The sequence below is a fragment of the Crocuta crocuta genome, unplaced genomic scaffold (assembly GCF_008692635.1).
Source record: "Crocuta crocuta isolate KB4526 unplaced genomic scaffold, BGI_CrCroc_1.0 scaffold96, whole genome shotgun sequence".
Classification (NCBI taxonomy): domain Eukaryota; kingdom Metazoa; phylum Chordata; class Mammalia; order Carnivora; family Hyaenidae; genus Crocuta; species Crocuta crocuta.
Genome location: NW_027531522.1, coordinates 1,327,364 through 1,354,530, shown reverse-complemented (window position 1 = coordinate 1,354,530; position 27,167 = coordinate 1,327,364). Strand labels below are relative to the sequence as shown.

At 34.3% G+C, this 27,167-nt stretch overlaps 1 protein-coding gene and 1 non-coding gene across 2 annotated transcripts in view; both read left to right on the top strand.

Annotated features, from left to right (window-relative positions):
- Positions 1-27,167, top strand: part of GPR158 (G protein-coupled receptor 158) — a 404,671-nt gene that overhangs the window by 349,626 nt on the left and 27,878 nt on the right. The gene's annotated exons all lie outside the window — the stretch shown is intronic.
- On the top strand, positions 5,769-5,872 carry LOC144238655 (U6 spliceosomal RNA). The gene has a single exon (XR_013337179.1). It is a non-coding gene; the product is annotated as a U6 spliceosomal RNA (small nuclear RNA).

Here is a 27,167-nt window from a genome sequence, read left to right as displayed (position 1 = left end):
AGGCCCCTGACTCACTGTATGTCCCCAAGTGTCTAGAACATATGACTCTGTGGTCCGTAAGACGCTGTTTGGTGGGATGCAAACATAGTATTAAATAGCACTGAATCATGTAATGAGAAGATTACTTCCATTTAGATTGTCTCTCCATCCTTCTGATTATATCCAAGAGAAAAATTAGTATGGAACGAGTAGGCCTCAAACACCTGCCAAACAGTTTCTAATCCTCCTTTGCAACAAAGAACAGATCAAGCTTTAGGCTCAGAGCTGTGCACTGCAGTGTTATCTAGATATAACTATCAGCTCTCTCATTGTATTTCTATACCTACTTTCTATTTCTGGATTATCAGTTCTTCATTGAAAATAACAATATAAAGTTTCCTTTAAAATATTTTAAAGCAATAAATAGAAATTGATCTAAAGAATTTATAGCTAGTACACAGACCGAGGCAGAAATCTTGAATGTGGTCTGCAAATGATTAGAAGTTGAGGAACTAGATTAGTTCATCATTCTGTTTATTTTAAAGACTGGAATTAAAGGCTCTCTTGGACTATGTATCTCTGGAAGTCATAGTGGTGATGAGTTACCCCCATCAAAGGCTTAAATTGAATACAAACTGTTTCTAACTTAATGAGCTGAATTATTCTTATCCTGTCTGAAACATATGGCTTTATATTATACTGTTTTTTTCCATATTCAAATTTAACTGAGTCCTATATTGTTTAAGTCTATAAAACTGAACAGTTAGTATCCCAGAGGAATGTGAGCAACCCACTGAAAGTGATGGCTGAATCAGCTTTGTATTCTCCATCCTTAGTTGTGCATCTTGCCCATATTCATATATTTAGATATTTCTTAAGTGAATGGATGGGTGCATGATTATAGTGAATGGAGCTGCTAGGGGTGTCTTTGGTTGGTGTCTTTTACATTGAAGCAACATGTGGCCCTGAAGAAAGGACTTCTAAGATTTTGTAGTAACATGATAAATAGGAAAGACATAAATCCTAACAAACCCAAATTTGATTTTCACTTCTTCCATTAACTATTTATACAACCAGGAGTAAATTATTTTAATATCTGAAAATCGTTTTTCTCACCTCACTTGTAAAGTTGTTGTAAAGATTAAACATGATTGGAATATATGTAAATATATGAAGGGGAGGGATTACTATGGCTAAATGAAGAAAAAAGGAAACTCGTTGGAAGGATATGGAGAGTCATAGAAGTAGGCTTTAGAGAACCTTTAGATTGAGGGATTAAGACAGCATAGCAAACGCCACGTATCATTCTCACAGAAACTTCATTTTTCACTTCCAGACTTTTTAAAGGTAAATCCTACCTCTACAGGCAGAAAATTCTAACGAAATTTTCAGTACAGACATGTAAAATGACTGTTATAGTCACTTGAGAACAGGACAGGCAAAAAAAAGACCTGAATTTTTGTTTTATTTCAGTCACTTCCCTCAAGGCTTAGTAAAACTATAGAATATTTCTTTCCCCATCTCCTGGTTTCTCTCTGATTGACTGCAGTGTTTACAGAATTCCAGTAGCTCAGAAAACTTGAAGCAAATGTGAAAAAGGACAGGATCTCACTCTGTCACAGAAATGATACTATTAGCCTGCGATGGGGACTTAAAGATTCCATGCACTTTTACTAAATCTTCTACTTTTTAATTTAGTGGTGTCTCCTTATATATGAGAGTCATACAGTCAAAGACTACAATGCCAAACAAAGGCAAACTCCAAGAGTCTTTTGTTCACTAACAGTGTGATATAGGGTGTAACAAATTGGGGGCAGCCAGGTGAAAGTGGTTTGCCCCTTCGCAGAGGCAAACGTTTATAAATGACACGTAGGATCACTATCACATGATAGAGATAAAAAACAGACCAACCTTTTTAGTTGTCTTTATTATTGCCTTAAATTCTCTATAGGCAAATGAGTCCCTTTGTTACCTACACCCTAGGGCCGACCAGTGCTACTGCCCCACCTCATTGGCAGGCCATTCAGGCAGTGCAATTTGAACCTGAAACTGTTTGTTCCTCTTTGGAGAAAGAAAGAAGGACAAATGATGCAGTTTTAGCTTGCTTAATATGGATCAAAAGGGAAAATAGACCCCAAGTAGGGAAAACTGAAGGAGGTTCATTGATACAAAGGAGTTTCCTTCAGAAACCATACAGATGTTTGACTTGGGACATGGATGATATAGGACAGATCTGAAAGAACATCTAGCACCCCTATGGATGTAATGTGTTCACAGATTACTTGCTAAGTTAAGTTGATTTGTTTTAAGAAAATTGGGAAGGCAATATCTCTAGGTTCAGAAAGGCCAAGTGTAATTTCAGGAGGCAAAATGAGGAAATGTTTTAAAGGAAAGGAGGTAGAAAGAGATTAAGAAACAGTACTACAGGAACGTTTTTCTATTCCTTGTAATACGGTTTCTGGAGGCAAATTGCCGTTTTCCTTTTTTCCAAGGCTAGTCAAGGAAAAAACAAAAGACTTTGTTGTACTATATTTAAAATGAATATTTAAGCAAGCTGTGAGAAAGACTTCTTGTGGGTCTGGACTAGGGATTTTCACTTCATACATTATTCAGTATTCCTTGCTGTAGCTACAATACAATACATAGCCGTTTTCTCTACTGTGCTCATTAGCACCAAATATTTACACTTTGTGGGAAGGGTTTTATTTTATTTTAGGTAAATTTTGAAAAGTGATTGGAAGATATTTATATTTATTTATCTTTTGTATTCTTTAGGAGGATACATAAAATATAGTAAGCTATCTTAAATTTTTGAAAGAACAAAAGAAAGAGAAGCAAGTGTGGGACTATATAAAGAAGCAAAGAGCTTGTAATGAGATGAAGGTTGCCTTCTTTAGCTTAAGTTATGATAACCACTGGCTGGAAGGAATTTGAGATAGGAACTTAGGCAAATTAGACTGTCTATTAGCTGCAGAACCATCTGCCTTAACAGACCACTGAGTAAGGTGTTGGTTAGCTCTCATTTATGAAAGCCAAAAGAATAACAACTTTTGTTCTTTGGTGGTTGAACAATTGCCTCTGGACATACACAAGTTTTTTCTAAAAATCTTGCAGTTACTCCATCACACAAATAAATGATATTTAAGGTCCCAAATCATGACCCACAGGAGTTTGAATATGAAATGGTTTCAAAATGGATTTAGCCGGTTGCCCACCTCAACCAAAATAATGTATTAATTAAACATCCTCTGAACATGTTAACCATGGCCATTACATTTTGACTAGGAAATGGGAAGAGTTTGCCATATGGATCATGGTAATGATGGTGACTACAGGTCCTCCTTTCTGCTGAGTTCTGCTGTGTTTCATCATCTGTTCTGGCTGCTGACTCTGGATGTAGATAACCTTCACATGGAGAGTTACTCATAGTAACATTTCTTAAGGACCATATTGTTTCAGAGAAAAAGGCTCATAAACTTCTGAGGAAGGTCTCTTTCCCGTCAGAGTGGTATTTGGACATTGTTAAAGGAAAAAAAAAAAACCTCATTCTGACACTCATTAAGAATGGTAAAACAGACTTCATTCAGGGGTCAACAACATTGGAGTTTATAGCAGAGGAGAGACACTGGGCTCAAATCTGAAGACAACAAGAAAGAGTGGCGGTTTATAGTTAAGGAGCAGTGGATGGGAAACTACTAAGAGAAAATATCAGAGGCAAAGAAGAATTTCTTGCTAAACCATTTTGATAGGAGTCTTGCCAAGGTGGTCTCAGATACCAAGGGTGGGAGATTCTTACAAAACTGACTTAATAAGAATCTTGCTACAGTGGGACAGTGTAAAGATAAGGGAAGTCCAAAGATTGGGTCCCAGTCAAGGAGATGATTCAGAAGAGCCTGGCTAAAGTTTGATTACGGAGAGAATCTTTGTCAATAGAAAACTAAGTAAGTTCCAACTTCAAAGAAAGTTACATAGCTTCAGAGGCAAACTGCAAAATACCTGAGCCTTTACCTCATATACCCACACATTGCACTTACTAGAAAATAACTAGGTGTCCTATAAAACAATGACATGCTTAGGATGAAAATTTAGAAAATAAAAGTTTCAAATTCATGTTTCAGTACTATGTCTAATACTGGCATTTTAAGAGGTTTGGAAAGAAAATTAGGTTTGTAAATAAGTTGACTTTTTCTTTACCTGTTTCTCAGTTCATTGAGTGCCAACTGAAGCTTTGGGAGATTAAGATTGAAACAGTTTCCCTAGAGATAGTTTTACCATTTTAAATTATTTGCAGTGAAACAGGAAATATCAAAAGATGTTTGGCTCTTAACAGTATAGATTTACCTCATAATTTCATTAATTTAAGAAGCAGTGGCATGGAATGCACCATGTAGACTCATGCTAATGCACTGAACTATTTGTGTGCCATCGTAATTCTAATTAACTTTCAGAAAGTGTGTAGTTACATACCTTAGCTTTGCAGGCCCTGCATTTCTGTCATTCTGATCACTCATATGCTTGGAAGGACCTAGAAAAAGTGAGGCCTTGAAAACCTGAGAAATAAGCAAATTATGCCATCTCCCTGGTCCTTCCTATACTCATCAGCCCTTTCTTGGCATACGTGTGATCCGTCCAGAGCGGTCTGAGACTGAGTCCTGTGGACTTTGCACACAGCTAGTCCTTATGAATGATTCTGCAGAAGCCCTGAAAATAGAGTCCCCTAAGCTCCAAGGAGTTACTCTTTCAGTATAAAATCTCTAACTGAAGGATAAGACAATTCCCTCTGCACATTCCTTTCCATCCAGTCCCTTCTAATGACCACACTGCCCTGTCTAGCTTCCTGTAGGACCCAAAAGTTTGGCCCAGCTGAATGGTGCTAAATATTGTTAATTATGTTGGTATATTCTGGTCACTTTCAGAAGCTAATTAAGGCTTGCGGGCCTGAATAGTTTCATTTATGAATTAATATGCTCAATTTAATCTATTTATAGGATGTAAAAGATTTGGAATATATAAGCATATTCATAAAAGATGTCTTTTATTAACTAGAGGTCTATATTCATACAGAACCTTTAACATCAATGAGTGACTTTTCAGTATAATGAGAAATAAAAACAAAGTTCATTTTTTAATTTTTCTATTTTTCAGAATGTGTTAAATATTAGACATAAATAAAATGGGGACATGTCTCAGAAAACTAAAGAGATTTACAGTTTTACTTACTTTGTCTGTCTTCAGATGTCCTACTTGATTTTTTGTGATGCGCAATTTTTAAATGCCCTTTATTTTATAACATCTACATTCAAAGCTTTTCGATATTAAACTTCTCTTCTTGTTTTTGAGATTATATATATGTGTGTGTGCTCTAATTCTAATCACAGCATTAGCATTTTATGTCAAGATTTCTGGAAATTGGTTTGAATTAGAATATATAGTTTTGAGGCTATGTGCCACATTGGAAACATGGGGGGGTTTTTTTCTGTTTTTTTGTGTTTTTTTTACTTCTTGGATTGTATGGTTTCACCTTGTTTATGTGTGTGTGCAATTCTCTGTGTGTGTTAATTAACATTAAAATTACAAATGAAAACCCATCTGGTAATTCCGAATTAGTACTTCTTGGACTATAGTCGATAAATACTTCATCTTAATGTTCTTTGTTAGAGACTGTATGCCCTCAAGTGGAAATATTTCCTTTCCTCATGTGAAGTAGATGTAAAAGAATAAGTGAGAAATGAGATTAACTCATTCATGTAGCAAAAAGAAGGACAGCCAAGCTTTAAAGGCCACAGTGAGTGCTCACAGCAATAGGACATATACTAAAATTGGAAGGATGCAGAGATTAGCATGGCCCCCGAGCAAGGATGACATGCAAATTCGTGAAGCGCTCCATTTTTGACTAATGGTGTGCTGTAAAAAATATATTAACTAAACATTAAAAAATTTTAGAGTTTCTTAAAAAAATAAATAAGCAATAAAGGCCACAGTGAGACAGTCTATTTCAGCAAGCTGTTTGCTGCCATCTGCCTGCTGTTGTCTGGGCCCAGAGGCAGGGGCTCGGCTGGCCTTATCACGTGGACACACCCATGTCCTTCCTGACGCATCATCTGCTCACCTGGCCTCTGGTTGCCCTTCAGCCCCTCACCCAGCATTTACATGTGTCTGGTCCCAAATACCTGAGTCGTGTTTACATTTTCCTTCAGTTCAAAATCATTTCTAGTTTGAATTATTCTTTAACCCACAGGTTATGGGTTATTTAGTTTGCAAATATTTGAGAGATTTTCCATAAATCTTTTTTTTTATTTCTAATTTGATTCTGTTCTGGTTACCACACATACCTTGTAAGACTTGAATCCTCTTAAATTTATTGAGACTCATTTTATGGCCCAGAATATAATCTATCTTGGTGAATGTTCCATGGGCACTTGGAAGAATGTGTCTTCTGTGGTTTTGTGGTTTAATAATTTTGTTCATCTTTTATATCCTGATTAATTTTCTCTCTACTTGTTCTATTGAGAGAATAGTTGGAAATTTCATATTTGCCTGTTTCTCCTCACAGTTCTTTCAGATATTTTGAAGTTCTGTTCTTAGATGTATAAACACTTAGAGTTGTTAGGTCCTATTTATAGGACATGAATTCATGTCCTAATCATAATGATAAAAGATTGACTTCATTATGAAATGACCTTCATTGTCCCCAATAACATTCTTTGCTCTAAAATTTGCTTTGTCTGATAGTAATATAACCACCCCTTATTTATTTTGATCAGTATTAGCATGTTATATCTTTTTCCCCCATTATTTTAACTTTAAACCTTTTGTTTTATATGTAGTGTGTATTTCTTGTAGAAAGCTTATAGTTGGGCCTTGCCTCTTTAAGTCTAATCTGACAACCTCTGTCTTTTAATTTGTAGTTAGACTACTTTTATTTAAACATGACTAATGTTAAGCTTGTGATTTTAGATAGTATTGCCTGTGTAATACCTTCTAACATGTCATTGCCTTGCTTGGCCTCTGGTTACCCTAATGTCCATCACACAGAATTCACATGTGTCCAGCCCAAAAGACTGGATTTGAACTAACAAGGAATTTAAAACTAGAAGTGCAGCTATTCTGGAAATTCCTGGACGATGCAAAGTACCAAAACNGGCTTCACTGATGAATTGTATCAATGAGTTAAAGAAGAATTAACACTAATTCTTTGCAAACCATTCTGAAAAATAGATAAGGCAACACTTCCTATTCATTATAAGAGGCCAGTGTTACCTTAATGCCAAAAATAGATGAATACATCACAAGAAAACAACACTACAGACCAATATCTCTTATGCATAGAGACATAAACATCTCAACCCAGACAGAATCCAGTAACCTCCAAAAAGAATCATACATCACAACCAGGTGGGATTTAGACCATGAATACAAAAATCAATCAATGTAATTTGTATAATAGAGTATATTAACATAATAAAGGACAAAACCACATGATCATCCCAACAAATTCAGAAAAAGCATTTGACAAAAATCCAACACACTCTCATGATAAAACACTCAGCATACTTGGAATGGAAGGGAACTTCCTCATCCTGATAAAAGTTATCTATGAAAAACCCACAGCTGACATCATGCTTAATGATGAAGGACTGAAGCCTTTACCCCTAAGATTAAGACCAAGACAAGAATGTTTGCTCTTGCTACTTCTATTCAACATTGTCCTAGAAGTTCTCACCTGAGCAGCTAAGCTCCGAAAAGAAATAAAAGATATCCAGATCAAAGAAAGAAGTAAAACTATTTGCAGGTGACATGATCTTCTGTAGAGAAAATCCTAAGGAATTAACTGAAAACTATTAGAACTAATAAACAGGTTTAGCAGTGTTGCAGTGTACAAGATTGAAATGCAAAATCAGTTGTATTTTACACCCTAGCAACAAGCAAAAACTGAAATTAGGAGGAAATTTTCATTTACAATAGCATAAAAATAAAATATGTAGGAATGAGTTTAACAACAGAACTGCTAGAAAGGTACCCTGAAGAATACAAAACACTGTGGAATTAAATTAAAGGAGACCTAGATTAATGGAAAGACATCCCTTATCCCTTGTTCATGGTTTGGAAACCTTAGTATTTCAGATTGCTATCTTTCCTAAATTGAATCAGCCTAATTCCTATTAAAATCCCAGCTAACTTTTTTTGTAGAAATTGACAAGCTGGTTCTAAAATTTGTATGGAAATGCAAGGGGACTAGAATAGCCAAAACAATCTTAAAAAAGAAGAAAGTTGGAAGACTCATACTTCCTGATTTTAAAACTTACTTCAAAAGCTACAGCAAGAGGAAGAGGCACCCAGATCAATGCCAGGTTTCTCCCGGCCAAAGAACGAGGTCAGACCTCTACTCTACACCATTTACAAAAATTAATTCCAAATGGATCAAGGACCTAAATGTAAGAGCTAAAGTTAAGAGGTCTATAGACCTCTTAGAAGGAAACATAAATATTCATAGTCTTGGAGAGAAACCTAAAGTACAAGCAAAACAAGAAAAAAAGTAGATAAATTGGACTTTACCAAAATGAAAAAGATTGTACATCAAAGGATATGATCAAGAAAGAAAATAACATGGGTGCAAGGATAGGCAAAATGGGTGAAGGTAATGGGAGATACAGGCTTCCAGTTATGCAAAGAATAAGTCACAGGAATAAAAGGTACAGCACAGGGAATATATCAATGATATTATAATAGCATAATATGGTGACAGATGTTAGCTACACTTGCAGGGATTAGAGCATAATCATGAACTTGTCAAATTACTATACTGTACACCTGAAACTAATGTAACATTGTGTATCAACTATACTTCAATAAAAAAGTGAAGAATGAAGGTAAAAATCATATAATCTCAATAGGTGCAGAAATAGCATTGACAAATTCAATATCTATTTATGATAAATACTCTCAACAAAGCAGGTATAGAGGGAATGTACCTAAACATACTAAAGGCCATATATGATCACAAGACCACAGCTAACATCGTACTCAGCTGTGAAAAGCTAGAAGCATTTTCTCTAAGATCAGAAACAAGACAGGATGCCCACTTTTCCCACTTTTATTCAACATAGTATTGCAAGGCCTAGCCAGAACAATTAGGCAAGGAAAAGAAATAAAAGGCATCAAAATTAGAAGGGAAGAAGTAAAGTTGTCACAACTTGCAGTTGACATGATCTATACAGAAAATCCTGAAGACACCACCAAAAATTTATTAGAACTAATAAATGAATTCAGTAAAGTTGCAGGATCTAAAATCAATATTCACAAATTTGTTGTGTTCCTCTACATGAATAACAAACTATCATAAAGAGAAATTTAAAAAACAATTCCATTTAAAATTGCATCAAAAAAAGTAAAATACTAGGGATAAATACAAGGGACCTGTACACTGAAAACTATGACACATTGATGAAAGAAACTGAAGACATTGGAAAGAACGAAGCTGGAGGCACCATGCTCCCTAACTTCAAAAGATATCACAAAGTTATGGCAATCAGACAGTATGGCATTAGAGATGGAACAGAACACCATTCATTAATAAACCCATTCATATATGGTGAATTAAATTACAACAAAGGAAGCAAGAAAGGGGAAAGAATAGTCTCTTCAGTAAATGGTGCAGGGACAACTGGACAGCCACATGCATAAGATTGAAACTGAACCATTATCTTACACTATTCACAAAAATTAACTCAAAGTGGATTAAAGACCTGAAACCATGAAACTCTAGAAGAAAAAATAGGGAGTAAACTCCTTGATATCAGTCTTTGCAATGATTTTGAATCTGATTTCAAATGCAACAGCTTTTATAAAGCAAAAATAAACAAGTGGGACTACATCAAAATAAAAAGCTTCTGCTCAGCAAAGAAAACCATCAACAAAATGAAAAGGCCACCTACTGAATGGGAGAAAATATTTGCAATTCATATACCTGATAAAGGGTTAATAATCCAAAATATATAAAGAACTCATAAAACTCAATAATGGGGGTATCTAAGTGTCTCAGTCAGTTGAGCATCTGATTCTTGGTTTTGGCTTAGGTCATGATTTCACAGTTCATGGTTTTGAGCCCCCTATGGGGACTCTGTGCTGCCTGCTTGAGATTTTATTTTATAGTAGCCCCAAACTTGAACCAACCAACGTCCAGCAACAGAAAAATGTATAAGCACGTTGTTCCTGACGTGATGGAAGTGTGGGTTATATAAGATGTTGCACTCATCAAAAGTCATTGTTTTGTGCACTGATTTGTGTGTTTTGTTCTGTGTAAATAAATTTAACTTTAATAAAAGAACTGGAGGTTCAGTTGGTTGAGCATCCAACTCTTGATTTCAGCTCATGTTCTGATCCCAAGGTCATGGGATCAAGCCCTGTGTCCAGCTCTGTGTTGAACATGGACTCTGCTTAAGATTCTCTTTCTCTCTCTTCCCCTCTTCCTACCTTTCATGTGCTTGCTCTCTCTCTTGCTCTCTTGCTCGCTCTCTCAAATTAAAAAAAAAATCTATATACTAAAAAAAGTGAAAAGAAAACCCACAGAATAGGAGAAAATATTTGCAAATCTGATAAGAGTCTGATATCCAGTACATGTAAAAAAGTAATACAACTTAACAACTAAAGGACAAAGAGTCCAACATTAAACATGGGAATTGAATTGAATAGAATAGATAATTTACCAAAGATATACAAATGGCCTGTATATACATGAAAAGATGCTTAACTTTTCATTAGTCATTAGAGAAATGGCTATCAAACCACAGTGAGATAGCACTTCCAATCCACAAAGATGGCTATAGTCAAAAAGTCTTTTTTATTTTAATAGTCAAAAAGTCTTAAAATAAGTGTTGGTGAGGATGAGGAGAAGTTTAAAACCTCATATATGCTGGTGGGATTGTAAAATGGTACGGCCATTTTCTGAAACAATTTGGTTCCTATAAATATTAAACATAAAGTTACCATATCACCCAACAGTTCCATTCCTAGGTGTGTATCCATGAGAATTGAAAATATATGTCCAAACAAAAAAATGTTCACAAATTTTCACAATAGTATTATTCATAAAAGTCAAAGAATAGAAAGAACCCAAATGTTTATCAAATGATGAATGGATAAGCAATCTATGGTTTATCTGTACAATGGAATATCATTCAGTGGACAAACTAATGAAGTATATTGATTCATTCTACATACTTGATGATTTCATTTACATGAAATATTCATAATAGACAAATTTATAGAGACATAAAGTAGATTAGTGGTTACCAGGGTCTAGGGGAAAAATAAGAATGACGAGTTGATTGGCACTTAGGTTCTGTCCATGTTTTGGCTATTGTTGAGAGTGCTGCTATGAACTTTGGGTTACATGTGCCCCTATGAATCAGCACTCCTGTATCCCTTGGGCAAATTCCTAGCAGTGCTACTGCTGGGTCTTAGGGAAGTTCTATTATTAATTTTTTTGAGGAACTTCCATACTGTTTTCCATAGCAGCACTCTCAAAAGTAGTCAAAACATGGAAAAAACCTAAGTGTCCATCAACAGATGAATGGATCAAGAATATGTGGTATATTTATATAATGAAATACTACATGGCAATGAGAAAGAATAAAATCTGGCCATTTGTAGCAACATCGCTGGAACTGGAGGGTGTTATGCTGAGCGAAATAAGTCAGGCAGAGAACAGATACCGTATGTTTGCACGTATAGGTGGATTAGGAGGAAGCTAATGGAGGACCTAGAGGGGGGAAAATAGTTGGGGAAAGGGAGGGAGGCAAACTATGAGAGACTCTTGAATGCTGAGAATAAGCTGAGGGCTGATAGAGGTGGGGGAGAGGGGAATGGGGGTGATGGGCATGAGGGACGGCACTTGTTGGGATGAGCACAAGGTGTTATATGGAAACCAACTTGACAATAAACTATTTAAGATAAATAAATAAATAAATAAATAAAATTTCAAAAAATAAATAAAATAATGAAATTTTAAAGTGAAAAAAAAGAATGAGAAGTAACAGTTGGGTATAAGGTTTCTTTTGGGGGTGATGAAATTGTTCTGAAATTATATAAGGGTTATGATGCACATTTTATGAATACACCAAAACAACTGAATTTTATAAATTTACCATAAGATGAAGAATTTTATGGTATGTGAATTATGTCTCTGAAAAGGAATTATTCATATAATCATGAAAGATCAATCAAGAAAATGTAAACAAGGTGTATAGGTTTTTATAAGAAACTATAGCTTTCTATTTATCTTTAAATTGGAGAAGATAATGATAGGAATGTCCTGCTCCCAATCTTAAATGTAAACCTAAAATACCTAGGAACGATCTTAAGGGTTGCTACGTTTTACTGAGATGAAAGTACTACAAAACTTTTAGAGAAAGCTTTCCAAAACCATAGAATGAGAATGGCCAATTCAACAAATAAGAATTTGAAAATTAGCTCTTTGTCTAGAAAAAATTACTTCACAGTTTCATCTCAATTTATAAGAACGGCAACAAATTATAAAACTGAATGCAAAAAAAAATGAATAAAACAATGAGAAATTATGGATCAGTATTTCATTTGTTTCAGGAGAAAGTATTATTTTTATTATAATTGTTCATAATATTAAGTATCCAAGGGGTAAGATACCCTCATACTCTGCAGGAGAGAGTATAAATGGTACAATCCACTGAAAATATTTGCTAACATGTATCAAGAGCTTTTTAAAAAGTGAGTTGTTTTTTTGAATCTAAAGATAAAATTAAGGTGTACACAAATATTGATCTGCAAAAATATTCATAAATCTTAATTGGTGGATAGGTAGAACAGACACATGCATAAATATAGATTATACTCTTGGTGCCAGCAGGAAAATATAATATCCAGTCAGGCAGCCTTAGGAAGACCTGAAAGAGAAAGGTTTGCCAGCAGTTGGGGAGGTAGAACATGGCAGAGAGAAAAACACAAGAATACAGCAGGTCTTAGTGTATCAGCAGAGAATGTTATGAAGGGCACTTAAAAAAAAATAGGTCAAGCTCATGTAAAGGCGGGCTTTGAAGGCTATAATCACAAATACTTCTTAACTTGCTAAGAGTAGTACATCTGCTCAGGGTGCTGGGTGGCTCAATCAGTTAAGCATCTGACTTCGGCTCAGGTCAAGATCTCATGGTTTGCGAGTTTGAGGCCCTTGTCAGGCTCCATGCTGACAGGTCAGAGCCTGGAGCCTGCTTCAAGGTTCTGTGTCTCCTTCTCTCTCTGCCCCTCCTCTTCTTGTGCTCTGTCTCTCTCTCTCTCTCTCTCTCAAAAATAGATAAACATTAAAAATATTTTTAAAAAGAATATGCAGAATTTAAATATGAATTTTTTCATATTATAGCCAGGTTTTACATAGATAAAATTTTCCCTATGTTCTCTAGTCACTAGAAAATTTTTCCTCAATTGGCATCTATTCCAGTATAAAAATATGAAACTTTAAATCTTTAAAAATCTGCTTGACCTTGTACACCACCTTTCTTCTAAGTTACTTTTTCAGTTAGTTTTCAATCCATTCTAAACCTGATAAAAGAGATGAAACAATGTTTCCCAATATATAGTAAGAGCTGATATGTATGGAAGTTAATGCAATAGATTTCTATTTTCCATTCTTAGACTTTTAGGGGCTTTGAAGGAGTGAGAAAAAAATGTTCATTGGAGTGTAGTTTAGAATAAAAAAATAATGATGTGTTTTTTAGAATAAAAAAAATTATGTGCCATCATATATCATGCTATTGATAAATAAAGAATGTTGTATGACAAAAAAATGCTCAGTCCATATAAATTATATATTATAATCCTAATATAAAAAGCATGTACATATAGAAAAAATACTAGAGAATAAAATTCATCAAAATGCTAAGTGTTTATGTACAGCTAGTGCTACTTTGGGTATTCATTCTTCTCTTTTTTATTTGTTTATGGTTTTCTATTTTTTACCTTGGCCATATATTATAGTTTTAATGGAGGAATCAATTTGCATGTAACAATAGATAAGTCTATCATATTGTATAACACTTACGATCTGTAATAGGTGAGGCAATGTAAGTAGGAACTTTGGGGCCTGCAAGGAAGTTTAATCAGAGTTTTAAATCTAATGGTAAAACAAAGCGTAAATAGCTAGATAGTACGAGAACCAAAGAGCAATCACAGTAATAGTTATAATTAATTTCCAAACGTTTCATTGACAATAACTGAAAGTTCTTCTACTTTAAAGATAAGTAATACCATCTAAAAAGTTAAAAAAAGCTAGGTCAGACAAACTGAAGAGTTGTTACATACTCACATAGCAAATCTGAATTTCCTCTGTAGTTGTACCTTCTACTGACTAGCTAATATGTTTTGTGTATTTTTCTGTGGGTTAAGGTGAAGGTGAATGCAATGGTATTTTTTGAGTTTTACATATTTAATTTTTCATATTTATATTGTTTAGCATTTCTATTATATGAGAAACCTAAAATAGATCAAATATATTAATGTGCAACTATCCACTTAGAATTTTGTTTTCTTGTTTTTATAATCACACATACAAAAGAGTAATTTCATATTGCCAAAGAATTTTGTCATCTTTTTTGTGGTCCCCTATGGCCTGATACTATTTTTTAACTATAACTATATGGTAAAAAGACTGAAAGACTAAGGGTGCCTGGTTGGCTTAGTCATGTAAGCTTCGGCCTCTTGATTTCGGCTCAGGCAGTTTGTGATGTGTTGGTAATATGTAGTATGTGATAAGTTGTAATATGTATCAGTACTTCATGCCTTCTTATTAACAAGTAATGTTCCATTGTATGTATATACGACACTTGGTTTATTCACTCATCATTTGTTTCCACTCTTGACTATTATGAATGTTACTGAACACTTACATACAGGTTTTTTGTGTGAATCTATGTTTCAATTCTCATAGGTATGTAAGAACTAGTGGAATTGTTGGCACATAATAAATAATAAATCTATGTTTAGCATTTTGAGGAACCACCAAATTGTTCTCCTCGAGAGCTGTATCATTTTCTGTTTCAACCAGCAATGTATAAGGTTTCCAGCCTCTCCACATCTTCAACAGTTATTTTCCAATTAGTTTTTTATAACTGTCCTACTCTGTGTGAAGTGTTATTTCACTGCACTGTTGATATACATTTCTTCAGTGATTAATGATGCTGAGATGTTCATGTGTTTACTGGTCACTTAAATTTCTTTAGAAAGTGTCTATTTAAGTCCTTTGCCTATTTTTTAATTAGGTTGTTTGCCTTTTTGTTGTTGCATTTTAGGAGTTCTTTATATATTCTGGATATGGACCTTTATTAGATACATTGTTTGAAATTTTTTTTTTTCAATTCTGGGGGTTTTCTTTTTCACTTTCTTGATAGTGTGCCTTAATAGATTTTTTTTATTTTTATGAAGTTCAGTTTATTTTTTCTTTTGTTACGTGTGCTTTTGGTATCATATTTAAGAAAGCATTACCTAATCCCAGATCAAAAATTTTACCTCTGTTTTCTTCTAAGCATTTCGTGGTGTTAGCCATATTTGGGTCTTTGATATCTTGGAATTAATTTGTGTATATTACTTAAGGTAGAGGTCCAAATGTATTCTTTTGCATGTGGATAACCACTTGTCCCAGCACCATTTGTTTAAAAAAAAAAACTATTTTTATTGAATGCTCTTGACACCATTGTCAAAAACAGTTGAACATCAATGTAAAGGTTTATTTATGGATGATCAGTTTTATTCTGTTGATCTATATATCTATCGTATACTAGTGCCATACGGGTTTGCTTGCTGTGGCTCTGTAGCGACATTTGAAATCAGAAAGTATGAGTCTTCCAAGGCCACTTTGGTTTTTCCTAGATTGTTTGGCTATTTGAAGTGCTTTGCAATTTTATACGAATTTTAGTATCAGTTTGTCCATTTTTGAAGATAAGTCAGTTGAAATTTTAGTAGGGAATGCATTACAATCTCTAGATTGACTTGAATCTATAGATCAATTTAGGAAATATTGCCATCTTAGCATTATTGAGTCTTCTGATCCATGAACACAGATTGCCTCTCCATTTCTTTAGGTCTTCTGAGCCGAAGCTGAACACTTAACCGACTGAGCCACCTAGGCGTCCCATAGCTTTCATCTTTTACCTCCTTGGTTAAATTTACCCCTAAGTATTTTTTACTCATTTCGATGCTATAGTAAATGGAATTTTTTCTCAGTTTCACTTTTGGATTGCTAATATACAGAAATAAAACTCATTTTTTTGTATGTTAAACTTGTATTTTACAACTTAGTAAATTGGGTTTTTAGCTCAAATTATGTGTATGTGTTTGTGTATGTAAGTGTGTGTGTGTGTGTGTGTGTATTCTTTAGGGTTTTTTATATATAAGATCATGTCATCTACTTATAGAGATAGCTCTACTTCTGTTCCAATATGAATGCCTTTTATTTTTTTTTCCTTAACTAATTTCCATGGCTACAAATTTTGGTGCAGTGATGTGTAGAAGTGGTGAAAACAACTTTTTTTTTGCCTTGTTTGTGATATTAGGAAATATACATCTTTCACCATGGAATATATTAGCTGTGAGTTTTTCATAGAGGCCAAATATGGATCAAATTGAAGAATTTATCCTTATAGCTAGTTATTGATGTTCATATCATGAAGGAGTTTTAGATTTTTGTCAAATGCTTTTCCTTGCATAAATTAAGATGATCATGTGGGATTATTTTCATTCTATTAATACAGTGTATTATATTGATTGATTTTTGTGTGTTAAACCACCTTGTGTACCCAGGATAAATCCTACTTGGTCATGGTATATAATCATTTTAATATGCTTTTGAATTTGGTTTGCTAGTATTTTGCTTAGGAATTTTACATGTATATTCATAAGGGATATTGGTCTGTAATTGTCTTTTTGTATTATCTTTATCTGGCTTTGGGATCAAAGTAATGCTAGCCTCATAAAACAATACAGAATGTGTTTTTCCCTCTTCTACTTTTAGAAGAGTTTGAAAATAATGTGTGTAAGTCTTTAAATGTTTGGTAGAATTCACTGGTAAAGCCATCTGATCCTGATTTTGGGGGGTGGGGGGGTAGTTTTTAATAACTGATTCCATCTCTTTGCTTATTATGGGTCTTTTGAGATATTCTATTTCTTCTTGAGTCACTTTAGGTAATTTGTGTGTTTCTAGTAATTAGTCCATTTCACTTAGGTCACCTAGTTTTTTTGGTATACACTTGGTCTTTGTATTCTCCTATAGCCCTTTTTATTCTGTGAAGTTGCTAGTAATGTCTCCTTGCATTTCTGATTCTAGTAATATAAGTTTTCTGTTTTCCTTCTCAGAATAACTAAAAGTTTGTCAATTTTGTTTATCTTTTCAGAGAACTAGCTGTGGTTTTTTGTTGTCTCTATTATTTTTCAGTTATTCATTTCATCTTATTTCATTCAAATATTTATTATTTCCTTCCTTCAGCTTACTTTCGATTTAGTTTGCTCTTTGTCTTCTAGTTTCTTAAGGTGGAAAGTTTGATTTGATATATTTCTTCTCTTTTGAATACAGGCATTAGCAGTTATAAATTTCCCTCTAAACACTAAATTTTTCAACACTCATAAGCTTTGAAATGTTCTGTTTTCAGAACATTTTAATGTTTAATTAAATTAAACAGCCTGTTTATTTCAGACTATTTTCTCATTTCTTCTGTGATTTCTTCTTTAACTCATTGGTTGTTTAAGAGTGTGCCATTTATTTTCCAAATATTTGTGAGTTTTTTAGAGTTCCTTCTGTTGTTAATTTCTCATGTCAACCCATGTGGCCAGAGAAAATACTTTGTAAGATTTTAATCTTTTGCAGCATATTATGACTTATTTTATGGCCTAATTTGTGTCTATCCTCGAGAATGTTCTCTGTGCACTTGAGAAGAATGTTTAATCTGCTATTGTTGGTGGAGTTTTATATATATGTCTATTAGAACTAGGTGATTCCTAATGTTGTTGAAGCCCTTGATTTCCTTATTGTCTGTCAATACAGTTTATCCATTATTAAAATCAGGATATTGAAGTCTTCAACTATTAATGTGGAACTCTCTGTTTCTCTCTTTCATTCTGTTAGTATTTGCTTCATATATTTTGAGGCTTTGATATTTGGTGCATATGTATTTATAATTATTACTATTTTGATGGATTGATGCTTTTATAATTTATAGTGTTTTTGTCTCTTTTAACAAACTTGGTCTTAAAGTATTTTTTATCTCATGTTAACGTAGCCATCCCAGCTCTCTTTTGGTCACTATTAACATGGGCTATCTTTTTCCACTGTTTAAGTTTCAACCCATTTTTCTCTTTGGATCCAAAGTGAACTCTTGTAGACAACATACAGTTGAATCATTTAAAAAAATCTATTCTGCCATCTCTGACTTATAGTTGGAGAATTTAACCAATTTACTTTAAATGTAATTACTCATAAGGAATGACATACTTCTATCATTTTGGTATTTATTTTTATGTATATTTTTTTATTCCTCAGTTCCTCCATTGCTACCTGCTCTTATGGTAAAAGCACTTCTACATTTTTATTCACTTTTCATTTTTTACTATATGTGGTTGTTTTGTTCATGGTTGCCCTGAGGATTACAATTCACATTCCACAATTAATATTCTGAAGTTTTTTTTTTTAATGTTTGTTTTTGAGAGAGAGAGAGACAGAGCGTGAGTAGGGAAAGAGCAGGGAGAGAGAGAGACAGACAGCATCTGAAGCAGGCTCCAGGCTCTGAGCTGTCAGCACAGAACCCAATATGGGGCTCGAACTCACAAACCGTGACATCATGACCTGACCTGAAGTTGGACGCTTAACCAACTGTGCCACCCAGGCACCCCTACAATTAATATTCTAAATATATAGGAGCACCTGGGTGGTTCAATCAGTTAAACATTCCACTTGGGCTCAGGTCATGATCTCGTGGTTTGTGGGTTTGAGCCCTGCATCAGGCTCTGTGCTGATAGCTCAGAGCCTGGAGCCTGCTTCAGATTCTGTGTCTCCCTCTCCCTCTGCTCCTCCCTGATTCATACTCTGTCTTAAAAGAAATGTTTTTTTAAAAATTAATATTTTAAATATATAAAAACGTAGTTTCAATTTATACCGGTTTAGTTTCAATAGTATACAAAAATTTTGCCATATATCACTCTGCTTCCCTTAACAATGTGTGACATTATGGGGCGCCTGGGTGACTTAGTCGGTTAAGCGTCCGACTTTCGCTTAGGTCATGATCTCGCGGTAGTGGGTTCGAGCCCCGCGTCGGGCTCTGTGCTGACTGCCAGCTCAGAGCCTGGAGCCTGTTTCAGAGTCTGTGATTCCCTCTCTCTCTGACCCTCCCCTGCTCACCCTGTCTCTCTCTCTCTCTCTCTCTCCTAGAAATAAATAAAAACATTAAAATAAAAATATGTGACATTGTTAAGTGTCACAAATTATAATCTTTCAACATTGTGTGACCATCAACATAGACTTATACTTAAACTCTATACAGTTGCATTTTAAATTATATAAGAAAAAAAGAATAGTTTTAAACCAAAAATACACTAATACTTACTTTTAGATTTATTTCTATAGTTACCTTTACCAATATTCTTCATTATTTCTTGTGCATTTTAGTCACTGTCTAGTGCCTTTCATTTTAGCCTAAAGGCCTTACTTTATTACTTCCTTTTTTTAATGTTTATTTATTTATTGAGAGAGAGAGAGCATGCACAAGTGGGAGAAGGGCAGAGAGAGAAGGGGAGGGAGAGAATCCTGAGCAGGCTCCTCTCTGTCTGCACAGAGCCAATGCAGAGCTGGAACTCATGAACCATGAGGTCATGACCTGAGCCAAAATCAAGAGTCAGATGCTTAACTGACTGAGTCATGCAGGTGCCCCTTCCTTTAGTATTTCTTATAGAGCAGATCTACTAATGATGAACTCTTTCCATTTTATTTATCTGGGAATATCTTAATTTTTCCTTCGTTTTTGAAAGACAGTTTTGCCCGATAATAGAATTCTTTGTTGACAGGTTTGTTTTTTTCTTTTAGGATTTTTAATATGTTATCCCACTGCCCTGTGGCCTCCATAGTTTCTGATAAGAGATTAGATCTAAATCTTGCTAAGAATCCCTGATATCTAATGGGTAACTTTTCTTGGGCTACTTTTAAGATTTTTCTCTTCATCTTAGCTTTCAAAAGTTTGATTATAATGTGATTTAATGTGAGTCTCTTTGAATTTATACTACTTTGATTACTTGAGCTTCTTGAATATGTAGATTTAAGTCTGTTGTCAAATTTGAGAAGTTTCAGTCATTATTTCTTCAAATGTTCTTTCTGGCTTTTTCCTCTCCTCTCTTTTGGGAACTCCCATTATGCAAATCCTAGTATTCTTAATAGTGTACCACAGGTCTCTTAGGCTCTGTTCATTATTCTTCATTTTATTTTCATTTCTGCTCCTCATACTGTATAATCTCAATTGACCTATATTCAGAATTACTGATTCTTTCTTCTACATGGTCAAATCTGTAGTTAAATCCTTTTAGCAAATTTTTCATCTAAGTTATTGTACTTTTCAATTTCTTCTTTGTTCCTTTTTATAATTTCTATTTATTGATATTCTCTACTTGGTGAAACATCATTCTTTCTTTACTTTCATTCTTTGTGCAGGGTTTCTTTGGCTTTTGACCGTATTTAATACAGTTAACATCTTTGTCTGATAAATACAATGCCTGAGCTTCCTCAGAGGCAGTGTCTATTAATTTCTTTTTTTTTTTTTCATATGGGCCATAAACTCTGGTTTCTTTGCATGTCTCATTTTTTTTGAAAACCGGACATTTTGAATATTATAATGCAGTAAATCTGGAATCATATTCTTCATCTTCCCCAACATTTATTGTTGTTTCTTATTGTAGTTGCTTTTCTTTGTTTGTTTACTGGTTTTTCTGAGCTAACTCTGTAATATCTGTATCCTTTGTTATGTATAGCCACTGAAGTCTCAGTTCTGTTGACTTCCTGATGAGCTAGTGGTTTAACAGAGATTTCCTTAAAGCCTGGAACAAATAAAAACTTTTTAAAATTTCTTATTTTTTGCACATGGACTGTGTGTGTATGTGCATATTGGGACATGTCTCAAGCACTTTACCACTTTGCCTTAACCACTTTATCACTCTGCTTCTACAGAGCCTCAGGTCAACAGGATATGAGAGCGTAGGGCTTCTTAGATCTTTTCTGAGCATTTTTCAGCTTTCTAGATGCCTGGAAATACATGGGAGCTTCCAGAGCCCTTTTTGCCCAGCAGATCTCTTTCCCCAGCCTTTATTCCTTTTTGTTTAGTCTATCGTCTGTCCTAACCATTATCTCTTGCCCCAAGTGACATCAGCCAATCTGTCTGCCTTTAAACGTTTTAGTGAAATGACCCTCAGGTAGCTACGTCAGCCTTGGGAGGATTCCCAGTTGGGTGAAATGAAGCAGACTCTTTGAAATGCAAGTCAAAACTACAGTGCGATATATCACCTTACACCTGTCAGAATAGCTAAAAATAAAAACATAAGAAGCAACAAATGTTGGGGAGGCTGTGGAGAAAAAGGAACCCTCTTCACTGTTGGTCGGACTACAAACTGGTGGCAGCCACTGTGGAAAATAGTATGGCAGTTCCTCAAAAACTTAAAAGTAGAGCTGCCCGGCAGTCTAGTAACCACACTACTGGATATTTACCCAAAAAAAGGAAAAATACAAATTGAAAGGATATATATATATATATATATCCTATTTTTATCACAACATTATTTACAAAGGGATATTTTGGAAGCAGTTATCAGTTCACTGGTAGATGAATGGAAATAGAAGATGTGGTACATATATACAATGGAATATTATTCAGCATTAAAGAGAATAAAATCTTGCCAATTATAATGACATGGATAGAACTAAAGAGTATAGTGCTAAACAAAATAAGTCAGTTACAGACAACTACCATATGATTTCACGTATATGTGGAATTTAAGAAACAAAATAAATGAGCAAAGAAATTAAGAGAGAGGGAGAGATAAACCAAGAAACAGACTCTTCACTATAGAGAAAAAAACTGATGGTTACCAGAGGGATGTGGGTGGGAGGATGGGTGAAATAGTAATGGGGGTTAAGGAGTGCACTTGTCATGTTGAGTACTGAGTAATGTATGGACTTGTTGAAGCACTATATTGTACACTTGAAACTAATATAACACTGTATGTTAACTATACTGGAATTAAAAAAAAAATAAATAAAGGCAGGCCTTTTGAACTAGTCCTCCAGATAGCCACCAGAAAGGTCAAAATGAACAACCACAATTTTTTAACAATAAGGCGTATTGTGTTTGCTGAGCACTAGTTACCTATAATGAGAATTTGGGATGTGTCTTCAAGTCCACTACTGATCTGGTGAGTGGGAGGTAGGACACTGGGTAGAACAGTATGTTAAAATGTCGCAAAACTCTTTTACTCAGATTCAGCTGTTTTTCTTTTGGTTAGACATCCCCGTGGTTGCTATAAGCTTTTGATTCTTTTCAAGGGTTCCAAAAAAGTTGATGCTAATAGTTTTTGCCACTTTATTCATTGCTTTTATGGGTGGATGGACTAGTGGGGTTCTTTATTCCACCATTTTTGCTAATACTATTCCCCTAAACCATCATATATTCATTGCCTATTGATTTATGTTTACTAAATTTTAATGAGCCTGGGAGCAGGTAGATAACAGCATTTGCATTTTTAGCAAGTTTCCAGATGATGTTGATGATACTTGTTTGGGAACCACTGGCCTAGAGCAAGCAACATCAAAACTGACCCTTGAAAGAATAGGTAGAAATTAGCTAAATTAGGTGTTGGTATTGGGGGGGAGGGGCAGTAAGGAAAGCTGAGGGCAAAGGTTCAGACAGAGGACACCTGCATACAGTCCACAGGAACGTGCAGATCTTTAGGAAAGGGAGAGTGGTGAGAGAGAAGCATGCTGACGCAAGGGGCAACCAATATTTAAAAGCATTTAAAGGCCTTTTACCATACTAAGGAGCTAGGATTTTGATGGGGAGCCATTCTGGAGCACTATAAACAGGGAGTGATGATCAGAAGTGACCATTGTGGCTTCAGTGCGGAGTCTGGATTGAAGGTAGGCAAGACCAGTAAGTAGACTATTTAGGAAACTACTATAGGTTGATGACCAGGAGCTAGCATAGCAGTGAAGATGGAGAAAAAGAGAAGGATTTGAAAGATATTTAAGAGGTAGAGATTAAATTCTTGATCATTCATTTCATGTTTGAAATGTAAGTGAGAAAGAAAAATTAAAGTTTATTCCTAGGTTTCTGCTTTGATCAAATAAGTGATGCTAGTCATTGAGAAAGGTAACACAGGAGAAAAGTAGGCTACAGGAGGGAGGATTAGAGGGAGCGATGACTATTTGAGGACTCGTTGATGTCTAGTAGGTCGCTGAGTAGAAAGATCTTGAGTTCAGAGAGATCTAAATAGAAGATACAGATTTGGGTCTCACCAGCATGCATATAACTGAAACAGGGGTGTCTATGGCATTCCCTGAGTACAGTATTTAAATAAAAAAATAGATCTAAATGGCTACATTTAGGAGGTCCTTGGGAAATACTACCACTTAAAACACTGGGGAAGCAGAATCTGCATCAGAGGCTAACAAGATGCTAACAGAGGAATAAGAAGAAAATCAAGAGGATGTGACATAATGGAAGCCAAGTGCTTTAGCTGTGCTGAGAGCTGGAGAGAGAGCAAGTAAAAGAAGACTACCAATATCAGTTAGATATTGCAGGAGTATAAGTCCTAAGTTTTATGAGCTCAAACCAGAAATGTGTGGGAAGTGAAAAAGTAGAGGCAGATACTCCAGTGACAGCCAGTTCCTGGGTTGCCCTTTTCTTTTCATTGTTGCAACATCATTTCCATGAATTTATCTACTAGTAATAATGGGAACGGAATATATTCTTTAAATATGCCTTTTTAAATTCTGTCAATATCTTGCCATCTTCCTGTATATGTTACCGCTTTCCTTCAGAAATAGTGAAATCTTCTGAACAGATGGTAGCCTAAAACTTTATCTATGAAAAAAATAGTAGAGAAAGTAATCTAAGAAATTTAATTATTGTATTTTTTCCTACAGCAGTATTTCATATAAATACATATCTAAGGCTTTCATTTTTAGAAGTTGGTATCTAGGGAATGCACCCATATAAACTAACAAGAGTTTGTTTTTTAAAGATATGGCACAATTTTCTCATTTTATTTGAAGGCAATGCTAGAAAAATTCATCTTCTTCCATTTTACAAAACCCAATATCCTGAAAGGCTCAGACTGAAGTGCAGAGTTGTGTTGGTGTGTTTCCTAGTATTCAAAAGCCATTAAAACTAATAACTAACAGGAGACTCATGAAGTCTTTGGCTTTGGTTTTTCCTCTCTGGAAATGAGACTATGGGATCTATGACAATCTTGAATTCTCAGACTATACAATAAATACCCAAGAGGTCACCTGGAAAACATAAAAATTTCTTATAATTTAGAATTCAGATTTATTGATTAAAGGATTACCAAACTGGGTTACATCCTCTGCAAAATGCAACTTACATTTCCTGCTTTGTACTTTGTTATGTTATGTTATTCTCCACCTAGAATATCTCCTTATATCTTCTCCACTTTCCTCCATTTCTATTGGTATCCATCGAAGTCCAGATCAAGTATGACCTATTCTCTTAGGGTATTAGACTTATTAGCTACATAGAATGTAGATTATATGCTATTTTATATGGTAGTTATTTGTACACTTATTTCTAGTTAGATTGTAAGCTTGTAGAACTATATCTTATTCTTCCCAGGTTGCCTAGCATGATACCCAGTATATGATTGCCACTTTATAAATATTTGTTCATTATAATTCTATTTCAATTTAAATTATGTCTAGAATTAGAAAAATTATCTTTTTTCTTTCTGCCAGCCAAAATATAAAAGACCATAAAAATGGACCAGATTTCCTCTTTTGAGTTCCTAGTCATTCAAAATGTAGAATTCATCCATGTATGACCAGAAACAATTATGTGTACCTAGTGGCTACAAGTTTCTCCTACAGAAAATAAGATTGGCATGGCAAAAACATTAATTAAAAAAAATTCTCTTATTTCTAAGAGTTCTCTGAATATTTTGATCTACTAAGTACAGGAAAAGGCTTTCTTTATGGGATTAGTCACTGGTCAATAAACTAATAAACTTGATAAGCAGAAAGGCATTAAAGTAAAATGTATAAGAGAATATAATTTAAAACACACAAATAATCATTTACAAATATGTTTTAAATAAGGCCCCTTGTTTGACTCTGGGTCTAATGTTTGGAGTGGATTCTTCTCTTTCTAACATAAAATATTGTAGTGCATTATCTACTGTTCACACTGTTGGTTCTTTAAATAAGACCACAAATCTAAAGACTTTTTAAAGCATTCTGAGTATAGACTCTTTCTAGATTTTTAAGTTTGTTTGCTATCCCAGTTTATTACAGTTTCCTCACTTTCCCCTAAGTTAACAGCTTATATAATGATTCACCCACATGGAGTCTTTCCAAAGTTTTCAAGATAGATTTTATACAAATAGGTCTCCTTTTGGTTCACAATCATGTGTAATTATTTTATTTATAATCTAGTTAAATTATATAAGATGATAACAATGGGCATGATTTGGGGGTCACATACAACTGATTCTTAACAAGGAGCAATCCAAGTAGTTAGAGTAGAGGTGTTTGAGGCATACCAGACAGAGGTAGCAAGCTAACTGCTTCTGCTAGCATTTAGCATGCATGCATAGTACTCAGTGTGTTTTACATAGAGAATGGAGAATAACCAGTAATATGATAAACTAGTTAAGTGGAGAATGGTTAAAGAGATCTTCTGCTATACTCTTTTTTTATACATATTTTTCTGACATTGTTCCACAGCAAAGTTGAGGGTATTTTATTCAATATTAAATAACTTCATCCTATGTGTTAGCTGAAGGACAATGGAGTTAAAGATATAGGGGAAAGAAGGATAAATAAAAATATGCTAAAAAATAACTTTCTTTACTGGGTGATTGTATTTATTCTGGAAGAGCTACCGAAGGTCTATAGAGAGAGAAAAAATAGTATAATACATCTAGGCTATTTTAAGTGTGTATGTTTCATTTATGGACTTAAAATTATTTTTGTGAAGAATTCATAGGAATACTTCATAAAACTTTTTGGAAAGAATGAGATGAAGGAGGAGAAAAGTTGAAGAAACAGCTGAAGGAATGAAGGAGAAAAGTTGGGAAAATAAATTTATTTTGGCCTTTTGGAAATTGATACCATAGTATCATAAACCACTCATGGCAATTTATTTCAAGTCACAATTTTGTGACATAAAATATCAGAAAGAGAGTGGGGAGTTAAAATTAGCTAAGAATATTCTGGAGATAAAATTAAAGAAATGGGTAAGCAGAAGGACCTCTACAGTAAGTTTGGATTTTGTCTTCACACAATAACTAGAGATGGAACAGTTCATTCTTAGATATAACTTAACCCAGTAGTTCTCAACTCTGGCTATTCATTTGAATTACATACACAGAAAAAAGATTTTTCTTTAATCACTATATTTCTTATAGGTCATCCCAATCCTCTTCTTTAAGATGGTGATCTTAATTCAGTTACCCTGTTTAAATATCTCTTTCATTGTTTTCATATATATTTCATTGTTATCTTTGGTAATGTGATGAAATAATTACAGAGAGAGGTCATTTAGAATAATTTTCAGAAAAAAGCTTTTATAACCTTCTACTGTAAAAAAGAACTGGCTTAAGGAAATTTTTCACTTAGCATAATATTGTAAAACCCAACTACTCACTTTCAGGACTATTTTTGATCCCTCAGAAACCCTATCTGAGCAATGCTTCCCTATGGATCTTTTTTTTTTTTTTTTTTTTTTTTTTNTGTTTTTTTTTTTTTTTTTTTTTTTTTAGATCTTGATTATTTTCCTTGAAATATTAAGACATAGTGAGAAGAATTCCATACTTTGCAAATCTTTTGACTCACTGGCATCTAATGTAGGATATCTGTTTTGCTATTGGAAGATAAAAACTAGAGTGAAATGAAGTGAAAATACAAGCAA